The following is a 16,137-nucleotide window of genomic DNA, read 5'->3' as shown; positions in this document are numbered from 1 at the left end:
CTGCATACTCAGAATTTGATTAAATCTGCTGCTGAGTCCTTTAAAAACAGAGGGTTTACTTTAAAAGTCTTAAGGTTTGGGTAGCAAATTGTATGTTATGCTATGGGTGGTACATTGTATGTAGTGTTGTATTTAAATGCATTTTTAAAGCAAAATGTCCAGATAGATAGAGCTGTATGCATAAGCCTGCATGAAAAGAAACACATAAAATGAATTTTAGTATAAGTACCAGGATCTATCTTAATATCAGTTTGCAGACTAGGAGAGGAGAATAGGGCGCTATTGCTTCTCACAGTGCTGTCTGTGAAAATGGTTACAGGAAAAAAAAAGCAGTGGGAGGAAGTCATTAGTATGCTGTTGCCCCTTCATTGTTCAATCACAGGCTGGGGGTGGTCCATGGACCACGGGGCTATATACTGTAGTTTAACTGTAGAGCAGACTGTGAAGACCAGGACCAGCCTGCACTTTTTGGAAGGGTTGCCTGAAACACGAGACTGGCTGAACAAAAATACAACATAATTTGGTAGGAAACACAGTCCACATATGTGTAATTTAATGGTGTACTGCCTAGCTTTTTGCCAGGAGAGCGGCTGTAAGTCTTGCTTCATAAACAGGCCTAAAATTTTATATTAAAGCAAGAGATGTCCACTGTTGCCCAGGATTGTGTTATTTTTTTATTTTTTTAACAACATACCACTGCACTGATCCTTATAGAATAATATCTTCTTGTTAGAGCAGCAAAATTGCGGAGTTTATTTTTTTAATTAACTTATTATGCTGCAAACTGATAAAACCCCCTTCAGAAATTGTAATGAAACTTTATTATTATTATACAGTATTTATAAAGCGCCAATAGTTCGCTCAGCGCTGTACATTACAAAGGGGGACAGAACATGTGACAGAACAATAACAATACAATGCAAAACACGAGGGGATCAAGGGCCCTGCTCTTTCGAGCTTACAATCTAGGAGGGAGGGGATGGTGGCACAGGAGGAGAAAGCTGTGGGGGACGGAGTAGTAGGAAGAGTGGAGGAGGTCGGCAAGATATCAGGGGGTGGGGTAGGCTTCCCTGAAGAGGTGGGTTTTCAGGGTGCGCCTAAAGGAGAGGAGAGTAGGTGATAATCTGATGGGTTGGGGCAGGGAGTTCCAGAGGATGGGTGACACCCTGGAGAAGTCCTGGAGTCGGGGATGGGAGGAGGAGACCAGGAAACTAGAGAGAAGGAGGTCTTGTGAGGAGCGGAGTGTGCGTGCTGGGTGGTACTTGGATATTAGGTCGGTGATGTAGTTCGGGGCAGTATGGTGGACGGCTTTGTACGTCAGTGTTAGGATTTTGAATTTGATCCGTTGCACAATCGGAAGCCAGTGGAGGGATTGGCAGAGGGGGGTGGCGGAAACGGAGCGGTTGGAAAGGTGAATGAGTCTGGAAGCCGTATTCAGGATCGACTGAAGCGGGGATAGGCAGCGGTGAGGCAGGCCAGTAAGGAGGGAGCTGCAGTAATCGAGTCGTGATATGATGAGGGAGTGGATGAGCTGTTTAGTGGTTTCTGGGGTTAGGAACGTGCGTATTTTGGCGATGTTGCGGACGTGGAGTCTGCATGAGTTTGTTAAAGATTGGACTTGGAGCTGGAAGGATAGGTTGGAGTCCAGAATGACACCAAGTACTCTGGCCTGCGGGGCGGGTTTGATGGTGGTGTTGTTGGACATGATGGAGAAGTCAATGGGGGGTGGGGTCCGGGCTGGGGGGAAGACAAGAAACTCGGTTTTGGAGAGGTTCAGTTTAAGGAAGTGGAGCGACATCCAGTCTGATATGTTGCTCAGTAGGTGTGTGTGATTCAGGCGGAGACTGAGGGGGCGAGGTGGGGGGTTGAGAAATAGATTTATGTGCCATCGGCATATAGGTGGTAGTTGAAGCCGTGAGAGTGTATGAGTTAGCCAAGGGAGGAGGTGTAGATGGAGAAGAGAAAGGGGCCCGAGGACGGAGCCTTGAGGGACCCCAACAGATAGGGGGAGTGAGGGGGAGGTGGTAGCATTATAGGTAATGCTGAAAGAGCATTGTGACAGGTAGGATGAGAGCCAGGAGAGAGCAGAATCTCTGAAGCCGAGGGAGTGTAGTTTTTTTGAGGAGGAGGGGGTGGTCGACTGTGTCGAAGGCCGCGGAGAGGTCAAGGAGTAGGAGCACTGAATAGTGGCCATTAGCTTTGGCGGTTAGCAGGTCGTTGGAGAGTTTGAGTAAGGTAGTTTCGGTGGAGTGTAGGGGACGGAAGCCGGACTGTAGGGGATCGAGAAGATGTGCGTGAGGGAGCATAGGATGGAGGGGGAAGGAGGTTGTAGGAGTTGTGAGGGGATAGGGTCGAGGAGGCAGGTGGTGAGGCGGGCATCAGAGAGGACCTTGGAGACTTCTTCGATGGTAGTAAGGTCAAAGGTGCGGAGTGTTGAGGGGGCTTCAGTATGAGGAATGTAGGGTGGGGTGGAAGTGGAGGTCAGAGCAGTGGTGGGGCCATGGGAGAGGGGTGATGAGGGGGTAGCTGAGTGAGGGGGAACGGGGTTGGAGGGAGTTTGGGCAGTACACTTGCAAGCTTTAACACTGAAATTCCTTTAGATCAGGACACACAGCACTTCCACACAATATCATATAAAAAACAAGTAACCAAAATTGATTTTTTTTCTTTGCAAACTGACACTGTGACTGGAATAACAGCCTGCAATCTTTTCAAGATACATTTTTGCTATAGGTTAACTTACGTTTACCATCAAAATCATTTAAGTCAGTTCTTCAGCAAAGATATGAAAGAGTAAGCAGTTATGCAAGTCATAAGTTAAAGACAACTTTATTTAGTGTCCTGACTTGGTTGGAGATTTTACAAACCATTCATGCAGAAATCCAGATGACAACCAAGAGTTCACAAACATTTCTCATAACAGTATGTTGGCAAAATAAAAGCAAGTGTAATTAATACAAAATCTCATGAAAATCACGAATCATGATTTATTTTATGGGAAACTGACTAAAGCTGCTTTGATATTCACCATTTTAAGAAGAATAAATATACTCTCATATTTTATTATCATTGTCAAAAAGGGGTAACAGGCTTTATGCAAAATCAGAAGTATACAGTCTTGCCAGAAATACTGATATCATCAACATATTTATTGGGAAATATGAATAATGCTCAATAATTTTAGTTAAGCATAACCTGCAAAAATAAACATTACAAAATTAATGTGAAAATACGGTCACATGCTTGTTTCTAACAGGGAGGGGTTAATGGTGCATTTAGAGAGGCATTAGTATATGGAAAACAAGAGCAGAAGTGACACCTGCTTGTGGAGGTGGACATTAACCAACTGTAGGCTGCTGCAAGTATATTTACTATGCACTGCTTTAAACTGTTATTAAAAGCCTTCACTGCCCAGAATTCACATGACTTACAATGTAAAATGTCTACACTGTAAACCATCTGTAGGTACTTACAAGTCTAAGCAAATTCTATATATAATGTACATCCTTGTTGTAAATTAAAATATTTTTGGCTGGGATATAAATCTTTAAAATATGTAGGATGAAAGGGAATAGAAGTACTCAGTACATTTGTTTGCAATGTGTTAAACCCAGAAAATAAAAATTCAATGTAGAAAAAAATTATTTAGTACTATAGTATATTAATTTAATACTTGACAGATTTACTAGCAGAGAATACTGAAGATACAAACTAACTATAACCAAACTATTTATAGTAACTAGGTGGGATTTATAAATGTTTCTAGCATATAAAATTAGATCAGTGTTGGTGACCTCATGATCAAAATTGCATAAAGGCTCAGTTCACCAAAGCCTTTGCTAACTGATCACAATGTATAGACCTTGTGAAGTTTAGTACTATTACCTTACAAAGAATGACCAAACTCATCAAAATGGGTCCTATATGTGCAAATCATGGTATTTTGTGAATGATCAGATAGCACAATTTTTATCCATCACTCACAATGTTTAGCAAAGATCACAGCCCAGCTAAACAAAGATCTCTACTGGTTGACAATGATGTAGGTAATGCCAATCATGCCACTACACTGCTTAAAGGGTGTAGAACATTACTTTAATGTAATGATATTGGCTTGTTTCCTAAACCTGGAACTGTTCCATTTTATTAACTGACTCCAAAACAGTTCACTGCTGCTTTGTTCTCAACAAACCAGACAAAACCGATTTCAGTAAAAGGAAAAATAAAATCAACAATCAAACACACTTTCCTGCAGGAAGTCAATACTACCATGCTTTTAGAAATTCATTGCAAAATATACTAACATGCCCTTGAAATACAGACATTCTAAGACTCCCTCATAATAAAGGGAGACTTAGCATGTAGTAATAAACAATCTTTTACATCCTTACTGACTAATATATCCAAAATGCATTACTTTTATATGATTTAAGGCCCATGCAATAGCATGAACATGACTGCCTGTGAAACTGAAAGGGTTGGTGGTACAGGACAACTAGTCTCTTTTTATCTATCACAAAGCAAATATCACATGCATACAAAACAGCCTTTGACTTTGGCTAAACATTATTAATTTTGTTAAATCCATTATAATTTTCTGGCTAAATCCAGATGCATTAATTAATAAATTCTTTATGGTATTAATAAATGCATTATTGTAAATAAATTATTATTTTGATTTTAGTGTTATTCAGAAGCATATATGAGGAGTAGCTTTAGTGTTTGTTTAAATAAATTCACAATTAAACTGTGTTTTTAGGGAATCTGCATTTCTTATTACAATCAGGAAAATTGTAGTACCAAACAAATCCACACATATGTGAAAAAAACATTTCAGTGTCATGGATATCCTAGACCTTGAGCATAAAAATCCATTTTATCCATTTAACAACATTTTCCATGAGGGAAACAAGTGCTGTGATGTATTCCCTCCTGTCCAAAGCATTGAGCTACAACTAACAAGGTTTTGTCTGTCTGGATGTCACATCTATTTGACAAAAAGCTACAAGAGGCCCTGGCAGATGATAAATGGCCCCTCTCATTTCTTGAAGTTTGATAGATCTCTTGGGTCCCTGAGGAGAACCAGCTATTTAAATCACAGTTCATCACTGAGCCTAAAGATAAATGGGCCTGCCAATTTTTCACTGCGGCAAGGTAATCCTGCATCTTCCCCAGGATGCTCATTAAGATGGTAGAGGACAACTTACAAAGTTCCAGTGCTGTCTGAACAAATGCTCAGACTTTATTTACACCTAGTACAGCTGACAAGGACAGTTTTGTCCAAAAACGTGTCTTCAGGCTTATGGTTTTGATGCAAGACTTGCAAATATAATCCAGGCAACTCTCAATATCTTGTTTCTAGAGGATTTATAAAACAGAGGTCTGGCTTGGAAATGTCAACTAAAGGACCACAAACTAAAACAATAGCTGGCTTAAATGTCTGATAATACACATTTGCAAACATGCATATGAGTGCTTCCTTACTCTGACAAAGATTTAGCCATATAAAATTTCTTTCGTATTTGTTTTGTTACAGAATGTGCAAGAGACATTCTTATTTTAAACAACTATTTTAGCCCATTCTAGTCTGGGACTAAAAAGATCACTGACATAGACAGGCAACACCTAATAAAAACTACAACTAATGGATATATAATCTTAACATACATTATTTCAGCAAGGCATATTTACATTTATTCTTTTAATTTCAAATAAACTCAAATTTGTATGTAGCCAATCCTACATTACATCAATCACTTTTGATCTGATTCCTCATTATAGTAAAAGATTTATTTTATACAAATATTCTATGAACCTGAAAGGATGCAGATGGGGAATGGTAGATGGGACTGTTTTTAACTTCATGCAAAAGGGAAATATTGGCAAATGCAAAACAAAATTTTGATGTTGTGATCTAGCTATTCTGTACCATTAGCCCCATGCAGTAGTAAGGGCAGGTGCAATATGTTATATTCAACCAGCAGCATACATTACACATAATGTGCCTGCAAACCCCAGCTTGCCAACACTAAAGACAAAATGTATACAGCAGTGATAGAATGAGCTCAGCTAATCCTAGACCATGCTGATTAAAATGTGTATAACATCAATACTTTAAAATGTTACAATTTATTGCAAATCCAAGCAATTCAAAAACTGACATGCACAGTCATAGCATGCCTCTGCACACTAAATGTTGCATTCTGAAAATAAGAATTTTTTCTGGCCAAGTTTCTGTTGCTGGCGGTATATGTAGGCATAACTTACATTAAAGCAGTTTGTTAAAATCACATATGTTCCACTACACTTTAAAACTAGGAATATTTAGAAGTGTATGCAAATAGTAATACAAAGAAAATGCAGACTGTAGGGTATAAAAAGTACTATATGATAAAAATGTACACATTCCTTGTGCAAAATACAGCCTTTAAAACTCTGCTGGTACATACTCTCACGTATAACTTACAGAATTAAAAATAGGGAGGAAATGAAAATATCTTATAGATTCAGTAATGCTGAAATCCATAAATGTGAGAGCAGGTTTTTGTTTCATTCCACTGTCACTTCCTTGGTTTTTGCACCGGGGCACCAAGACATTTTTGCTTTGGCTGGTAAGCAACCAAGAGCCACAACTCTAAGTTGGTGGACATGTGCTGTTACAAGCTATTTGTCAAAAGTGCTGAATGTTGCCATGTCACTGGGGATCACAATATAATATATATAAACACTATATTGCCAAAAGTATTGGGACATCTGCCTTTACACCCACATGAACTTTAATGGCCCCCCGTCTTAGTCCGCAGGGATCAGTATTAGGTTGGCCCTCCCTTTGCAGCTATAATAGCTTCAAGTCTTCTGGGAAGGCTGTCCACAAGGTTTAGGAGTGTGGCTATGGGAATGCTTGACCATTCTTCCAGAAGCGCATTTATGAGGTCTGGAACTGCTGTTGAATGAGAAGGCCTTGCACGCACTCTCCACTCTAATTCCTTCCAAAGGTGTTCTATCGGGTTGAGGTCAGGATTCTGTGCAGGCAAGTCAAGTTCCTCCACCCCAAACTTGCTCCTCCATGTCTTTATGGACCATGCTTTGTGCACTGGTGTGCAGTCATGTTGAAATAGGAAGGGGCCATCCCCAAACTGTTCCCACAAAGTTGGGAGCATGAAATTGTCCAAAATGTCTTGGTATGCTGACAATTTAAGAGTTCCCTTCACTGGAACAAAGGGGCCAAGCCCAAACCCTGAAAGCCACCACACATCATAATCCCCCCCCTCCACCAAACTTTACAATTGGAACAATGCAGTCAGGCAAGTGCCTTTCTCCTGGCAGCTGCCAAACCCAGACACATCCATTGGAATGCCAGACAGAGAAGCGTGATTAGTCACTCCAGAGAACACATCTCTGCTGCTCTAGAGTCCAGTGGTGGTGTGCTTTACACCACTGCATCCGACGCTTTGCATTACACTTGGTGATGTAATGCTAGGATGCAGCTGCTCGGCCATGGAAACCCATTCCATTAAGTCTCTACACACTGTTCTTGTGCTAAACTGAAGGCCAAGCAAAGTTTGGAGGTCTTTAGCTATTGATTCTACAGGCAATTAGCAACTTCTGTGCACTGTGAGCTTCAGCATTCGCTGACCCCGCTCTGTCATTTTACGTGGCCTACAACTTTGTGGCTGAGTTGCTTTTGTTCCCAGTTGCTTCCACTCTGTTATAACACCAACAGTTGATCGTGCAATATTTAGTAGCAAGGAAATTTCATGAATGGACCTATTGCACAGGTGGCAACCTATCACGGTACCATGCTTGAATTCACTGAGCTCCTGAGAGTGACCTATTCTTTCACAAGTGTTTGTAGGACCAGTCTGCATGCCTAGGTGTTTGATTTTATACACCTGTGGCCATGGAGATGATTGAAACACCTAAATCCAATGATTTTGTCCCAATACTTTTGGCAATATAGTGTGTGTGTGTATATATATATATATATATATATATATATATATATATATAGATATAGATATATAGATATATATATAGTTACTGTCCACATGGTAATGTACAGCACATTAAATGAAAAACTTTCAGCTCTGCCTATCTGCACCATCAGTATACAAGTTGATCTGTCACCTAAGAGTGCCTATATTCAGCAAAGCAAAAGGAGCATGACCCAGGGGAGAAAGTAACCATTGACACCATTTTCCTACCACTGACCACAATGCTGAGGGGGGGGGGGGCATTCTTTCCACTAAGCACCAATTTAAAGATACACTACTTCATTAACTACCAATGGACCACCACTCCCACTTACTTCTCATATCTCACACCTGCTCGGTTACGCTAAGAAAAATGGTTGTTTCTTCCTCTTTTTTTTTAGTTGGTAGATATTTTTCTACTATCAATATTTAGTGGTAGACTCAGGTACGATATTGAAAATTCTAAAAGTCAACTCATCTGTGTTCTAGTTAGCAACAAATGATGGCAGTTCTAGCTCTGATTTAATGGTGATCCAACTCAATATTTACCAATTTAAAGTGAAAAACAAGCAATCAATAAAAATATTAATTTAATCATATAACAAAATCAAAAGTGAAATGTGCTCTTCATACCATCAATAAACTTTTTTTAATATTTCTATTATTCTCATAAGTCCATAAGTGTCACAATACATCTAAAATGTCACAAGTGCTGTTAATCTTAAATAAAGTATCTTGTGCAAAAAACCACGTATGGGAAAAAAACTAATTCAAACTCCTGAGTTCCTTCTATTGGTCCAACCCAACACCAGCAGGCAATTAAGTAAGGCAGAGTTCATTTAGCGTGCAGGAGGAACCACTACACTTTTGTATGTACCAGCAGGCAATTACCACCACCATATGCCCCAAAAAACTCACCAAATGGAGTTGCTGGTAAAAATAAGCACACTCACATAAAGGCAGAGACCTTCTATGGATCCTTGGGCAGTTTCCGCAGCACCACACGTCCACCACATCAGCACAACAGCACATCCCATAGGTATCAAAGGAAGAAAAGAATGACATTCATAGCGCAAGGTTGCACCAACCACTTACATAAAAAAGTGTCAAAACCCGACACTGCCATACAACGCATTTATATGTACAATAGGCCGGCTCCAGCCGCTCTTATCTGGCTGCGAGCACGGACCCAAACACCGCAAAGCCACGCCTTACATACGTTTTGTCTATCAATGTCTTCCAGAGGTGGATGGATGCCGTGTCATCCCAGTGAACTTATACAAATTTTTTTGTAGCGGTTCAAGCAGTCTCTGACAGCCAGGTGCTCTTTTTCCCGTGAGTCACACTAGGTACCTGTAAATTTAGAGTCCAAAACGTCCAACGAAAGGTACACTAATGAAGAAGCCTACAGGATTCTGTGCATGTAAGGTGAGAGCGAAGGGGAAGACTCCCTGACACAATCAGCCTCAGACTTCCGGACGTGCTTGCAAATCCTGATTGGCAGCCTACAGATTCTGCAGCACCCATACTTCCTCCATTCACTGCCCAACCCGGAATTCAGGTAGAAACAGCAAATTTAACTTCCCTTGATTTTATGGAGCCATTTTTCACAGAAGATTTCTACAATTCGATTGTGGGCAAAAACAATTTATATGCTCAACAATATATTGCCGCAGACTCAAATTCAAACCTTGCCAGACCATTCGCATGGAAACCCATTACGGTTTCCAAATTTTAAACATTTTTGGGCCTAACCCTCAACATGGGCATTACAAAAAAAAATGAGTTGCAGTCGTATTGGTCTACAGATCCAATTCATCATATGCCCGTGTTCTCTACTGCCATGACCAGGCAAAGATATGAGACGACAATGTGCTTTCAGTGATAACACACTGTCATCCTAGGGGTGACCTTGAACATGACAGGATCTACAAAATTCAGCCCCTCATAAACCACCTGAGAAATTTGCAGATGTGTATATGTCCCAGCAGAACATCTGCGTAGATCTGTGTAGATGAGTCCCTCATTCACTTTACTGGCCACCTTGCATTCAAACAGTACATCCCCAGCAAGCGTGCCAGATATGGGGTCAAATTGCTCTATGAGAGGGCCACAGGCTATACGTACAAATTTAGGGTTTATGAGTGAAGAGACAGCGAAGTAGAGCTCCTGACTACCCAGACTACATGAAGAGCAGTGGCAAGATAGTTTGGGATTTGGTGCCATGTTTGTTCCGTAAGGGGTACCACTTATAAGTGGACAATTTTTCTACAAGCGTGACACTATTTAGACATTTGTACAATCTTGGAATTGGCTCATGTGACACTGTGCGACCTAATCTCCAGGGTTTCCCCCAACGGCTTGTAAATACCCAACTTAGAAAGGGGGAGAAAACCTGCTTGAGGAATGATGAACTGCTTGCAGTGAAGTGGAAGGACAAATGGGATGTTTTCATCCTGTCTTCCATTCACGCAGACACGACAGTCCAAATTAACATGGTATCTGGCGTTGTTGAGAAACCCCTCTGCGTTCACAACTATAACCTTAACAACCTTGGTTGGCCTCCCCTCTGATGAACTGCCGTAGCACGAAAGGCCTCAGGAGGAGCCGGCAGCACGTGTGACGTCATACACCGCTGTGATCACAAGGAGGTCCGGCGGCAATTTTACTTCAGGGGACAGTACACTATCCATTCATTTGTTACACAGCTGTACTTGTACCCACTATACAAATTTTTTTGGAATAAAGCATACCTACTACACTATGGGCACTCCCTCTTTGTTTTTACCATCTTCATGAGGGTCTCAGATCCACAGCAGCACCTGCATCCAGAGGATATATCCATCCATCCAGGCTGTTCATCCGGCATTAAGCGGACCTCTGAACCTTGCTGCACATCACTTCACCCAAGTTAGATGATCCATATCATAGAGGGGGCCCTGTTATCTATCCGGTGTTATCCACCTTTATTGAGGATCATTCATATGCGCATTCCTAATGCGCGGTCGGTGAGTGCACATTTCTGCTATCTTTATCCGCTATATGTATCACAAGCAGAGGATTTTTTTCTGGTGCCATCAGAACATTGTTTGAACTTTTGCACCTTTCAACTGTTGATCCAATATTGATGCTGATCTTTTGCTATATCTTATGTATTTTCATATTTGCCAACTTTATCACTATTTATAGCGCTGCACTCCATTTATTTATAACCTTAACATGGGAGGGGTGGACTTCAATGATCAAATGATGAATCCGTACCTAGTTTACCAGAAAGCTCGACACTGGTACAAAAAGGTGTCTATTTATTTATTTCAATTGGCTATATATAATGCTTTTGTAATTTACAAAGCAACTGGATGAAGTGAATCCTTCCTAAAATTCCAGGAAGAGATCATCATGGCCCTTTTGTATCCAGAAGGTGCTGTGGCCCAATCCTCAAATCCAGATGAAGTTAGTCGGCTGCATGAGAGGCATTTTCCGGATGTCCTCTCTGGTACCCCAACCCAAAGGTCACCCCAAAGAAGATGTTGTGTCTGTAGCAGACATAGAATAAGACGAGACACCCGCTTTTTTTTGTTCCTCCTGTCCTAGCCAACCTGGTCTCTGCCTCAAGAACTGCTTCCGTCGCTACAATACACTAGTGGAGTATTAGTATAGGATACAGCACGGTACAGTTCAGGGCACATATTTACACAGGGTCTCAAAAGATGTTAGGTAGTCAGGAAACTGGCTATCGCATTTTGAGAGACCCTGCAATCTGTTTTAAAAAGTTAATGTGTAAAAAAAAAAAAAAAAATTGTAAAAACCCCAACAAAATAAAACGTTCAATTAAAAAAAAAATAAAACATTTTAAAAACCAATAATAGTTATAGTTTTTTTTTTTGTTGTTGTCATAGTTGTTACGGTTCTACTGTTGCGATTTTACTATTTTGCTACAGTTTTCGTTGCAGGAATGTCATTCAGCTGCAGCCCCGACCTGTTTATTCTGACAGCAACAGGAACTTGCTCTCAGAATATACATAAGTCAGAGTGGGCAGTGCTGTTGGATGACATTTTTAGTCTGCAGTTAAAAAATAGAGCATATATGCCGAAGAATGGGGGCCTGGGGTAGCCAGTGGGTGAATGGCCCCTATGATTCGGCATATATATTTTATAATATTTTTTGGCACATTTCATGTGTGCCCACCATTAGAAGTGGGTGGATGCAGGGCAGTATATTCTAATGGTGGGCATACCACACACTTTTTCTGGCAGAGATTTCTTCTCTTTTTTTCACTCAGCCCACAGGTTGAACATAGCATATACACCCAACAAAGTCCAGCGACGTACTGGTATATCAGTGGACTTTGAGTGGTTATACCAGGATGATGCCTACAGCTGCAGGCATCATCCTGGTATCGTTTTTTTCAATCGGAGATCTACTTTCATATAAAAGCAATCCTATTGGCTAATTAGTTGCAGGATTGCTTTTACAAGCAGCGGGAAAAGATGCCCCCCTCCCCTGCTGCCTTCCATGGCCTTGTCAGGCATTCCCATGTCATCGGGGGAACCTGAGAATGCAGTTGGTGTTTCTGCCAGCTGACCATAGAGCTGATTGGAGACCGGAATGGTGCCAATCATCTCTATAGTCTAAGTAATCGGAAGCTATGAACATTTCATCACTTCAGTTTCACAGGATATAAACAGCGCCATTTGTATATTGGGAAAGCATCTGATCACACCGATCTTGGTGAGATTAGATAATGTAAGGGCAGAGGCGATATCTAGAGTCTGATAGACCCCAGATTTCTCAAAAAAGAATATATGACAATGCCCATTGAAGTTATAGGGGATATTTGCATTCCCTGTGACAGCATTAAAAGTGATCAAAGAAAAAGACAAATATGAAAGGGACAGTGTAAAAATAATCTAAAAAATCAAATTAACTTAAAAATAAAAAAAGCCCCCCCGCACCTGCGTTGACCCTGTGCCAGTATGTAAAGAGTGGTTGAACTATGCATGTGAGGTATCGCTGCAAACGTCAGATTAAGAGCAGCAATTCTACCACTAGACATCCTCTGTAAATGGTAGCTTGTAAAGGCTTTGTAAAGGCTTTTAAAGCATTGCCTATGGATATTAAAAATGTATGCAGTTTGTCGCCATTGCACAGGGCATTCGCAGTTTTAAAGCATGTCATGTTTTGGTATATATTTACTCGGCATGCCATCATCATTTATACTTTACCAAATAAATGGCCAATATATTGTGTTTTTGTGCATTAAAAGTAAAAAAAAGTGTAATTTAAAAAAAAAAAAAAAAAGTTCACTAGGGTGTCTGCTTTAAAAAAATATATGTTTGGGGGCTCAAAGTTATTTTCTAGCAACAAATACAGAGATATGAACAATAAAAGTGTCAGAAAAGGCTTGGTCTTCAGGCGGTTAGAGGAGTGAGTGATGCGCGGCATAAACTTCTCATGCTGGGCATAAAATGCCCCCACCCCCCAAAATGACCCCTTTTTGGAAAGTAGACACCCCAAACTATTTGGTGAAATGCATGCCACAATTTTCAGATATTTATTTGTAAAATGTTTTGAAAACCATTTAACATTTTCCTTCCACTTCACAATTATGTACCACTATTTGTTGGTCTATCACATAAAATCCCAGTCAAAATACATTTACGTTTTTGGTTGTAGCATGACAAAATGTGGAAAATTTTAAGGAGTATGAATACTTTATCAAGGCAGTTTATCTAACAAAAATAAGTTTGGGCTTTCCAAACACTTTCAAGACACAATTTAAACAAATGCTCCTAGTCAGTAATTCCCTAACCTTGGTTCAAATATAAACTTTACAGATCCCACTAAAGGGCTGTAAGCTATACAATTAAGTAAGCAAGAAAAAAGTCTTTAACTGCTCCTTTTGCCTTGGGAATACTGAATAAGGTGATATACTTACCTTATTCCTTGCCTCCACAGGCTTGCTTCTCTTCCTACGATCACTCCCCTGGAGTCTTTTCTCCTTGCTGCCTGCCTGGTTGCAGCACTCTGATATCATCATGGACAGTGCAGAGCCAGCAGTCCTGCATTGTACAAGAGGATGTTGAAGGCCTGTCCACATTCTGGAGCACTAAACAGAGCTCCATCTGTTCAGGGAGAAAGTAATAAGTATATAGCCGTATTCATTATCCCCTAAGAAAAACAAGTGAATAACCCTTTGCAGTGGGGAGGGGGACCAACTGCGAGGATAAAGGTTTTTCATCCTTAGAGTTCAGCTTCAAAGTTTAAAATACAAACTAAAAGGTTTCACTTTGTTCTGCACTCCTAACCTTGCTGAATCTGCACTCCAAACCTTGCCTCATCATTTTGTGTTATTGCATTTGGCCATTGACAAGTTCATAATAAGCAGGCATTTGAAACTTGTAAATGAGTTAGCACATCATATAAAGCATATTGCTACATCAAAAAGTCTGTAAAAAAAACTAATTTGTTAATATTTTGTGTATGTGTGTTCAGTTGAATTATTTGTATGCCATTTGGCCTTCCTGACTTTTACTTTTTTTTTTTTTTTTTAGGAGCTTTGGTTATTGAAGTGAGATGTTTGTAAAGGCAAGCAAACAGAAACACAGAAGATATTTCATTGCACTTACTTTCAGAATGCAACACACTATCATTTAATAGTACAATGATTAAACACCAGCAATTTGCAGGACTTAACAAAAATAATTAGAAAAAAAAAACAAAAAAAAACAAATAATGAGGATTAGGAATCCATGCCATATAACTTCCAAGCTCTCACTTGTCACTGTATTAAAACAGCAGCAAAAGTTACATTTTTTCACAACCCAAATAAAAAATCATGCAAGTAAAAACACGAAACACCACTTAAAAGGGGCAAGCAAGACAAGCCACAATGCACTCCCTATGTTGCAATAACTTCTCTGCAGTTTTTAAACTAGCAGGAAGTTTCTTAGGAACACCCAAACCACACCCATGAGGATGGGACAAAACAAAGATGTGAGATGAATGCTGGTCATAAAAACACTTCACACAGACAAGACAAACTGGAGAGAGAGAGAACTAAGAAAATACCCTCTCCTCTCAAGTTACCACATCAAGCTGATGGAATATTCATTTTAAAGAGAAAAGGCTCACTTAAAGTGTTGATGGAAAGACAATGGACAGGAAGCCTTGAACAGAGAACCAGCTACAGAAAGAACAATTTACTGTCCGATTATGCCATATTTAATGGCTATGTTGCAAAAGCAGAATATTTTTGCAGTATGTGATACACAGGGGACACATGGAAGTGGGATACCTTAAACTCATTTATAATGACTGTGAAATAAAATTATGTAGTCACAAAGCATCTTACTATAAGAGTCATGTTAAGGTTATACGTTACTCAAAATTATTGTAAAAAATATAAAAACCACCTTTTTAGTTGACACAAATCCATATGCCTTCCTTCAGTAGACAGCATGAAACTGAAGGGGTACTTGTAGAACATGAGGGTAAACACTTCAATTCAAGGAAAAGCCAACAATTCAAAAAATTGCTCGACATGTCTATTATTTAAATAGACTGCATAACAAGAATGAAGGAAGCTAGCCACACAACTCAAGTAATTTTACCAATAACTTCACTCTGAAAAAGATATTTGTGTCTGAAAAATCTGAAATTGTAGCTACAAATACTGATAAAATCATTGTCTAAAAACTGTATTTTAGATCACATGGACAATCACTACAGTCCATTTACATATTACTCTATTCAAATAAACCTGCTTAGTAATGCCTAACATAATATGTGACACTTTGGCTAAAAGCATCTTCAAAGCTGATTTTAAGATATTCTTTTGCTATTGCTGTGCAATCAGCAGTGATAGTGACTTTATTTCTGATTCAGTATAAACCTTACAGATAACTATTCAACAAGGATCTATTAATAAATGAATTAGGTTTACACTGCAATAATAACTTGGACACTGAAGGACTCTATCCTCTATTCCTGGTGACAAATTGACTTTAAACTATTGCAGATATAGACCACGTGTTTGCCTGCAAAATAAAGCAGCTGGTATACCATATTTTCTCTGTATTTAAACTTTAGGTAGACCTTACACTGAAATGCAAGGTCTGCCTATTACATACTGCCCACCCAACCCACCTCATCAAAAACACT

At 39.8% G+C, this 16,137-nt stretch overlaps 1 protein-coding gene across 18 annotated transcripts in view; it reads right to left on the bottom strand.

Annotated features, from left to right (window-relative positions):
- KCNMA1 (potassium calcium-activated channel subfamily M alpha 1) overlaps positions 1-16,137 on the bottom strand; it is a 976,002-nt gene that overhangs the window by 267,821 nt on the left and 692,044 nt on the right. The window lies entirely within an intron of this gene.

Source organism: Staurois parvus, unplaced genomic scaffold, assembly GCF_062004578.1.
Source record: "Staurois parvus isolate SC_StPar_1 unplaced genomic scaffold, SC_StPar_1.0 ptg000291l, whole genome shotgun sequence".
Taxonomy (NCBI): Eukaryota; Metazoa; Chordata; class Amphibia; order Anura; family Ranidae; genus Staurois; species Staurois parvus.
This window is presented reverse-complemented; position numbering and strand designations above follow the sequence as displayed.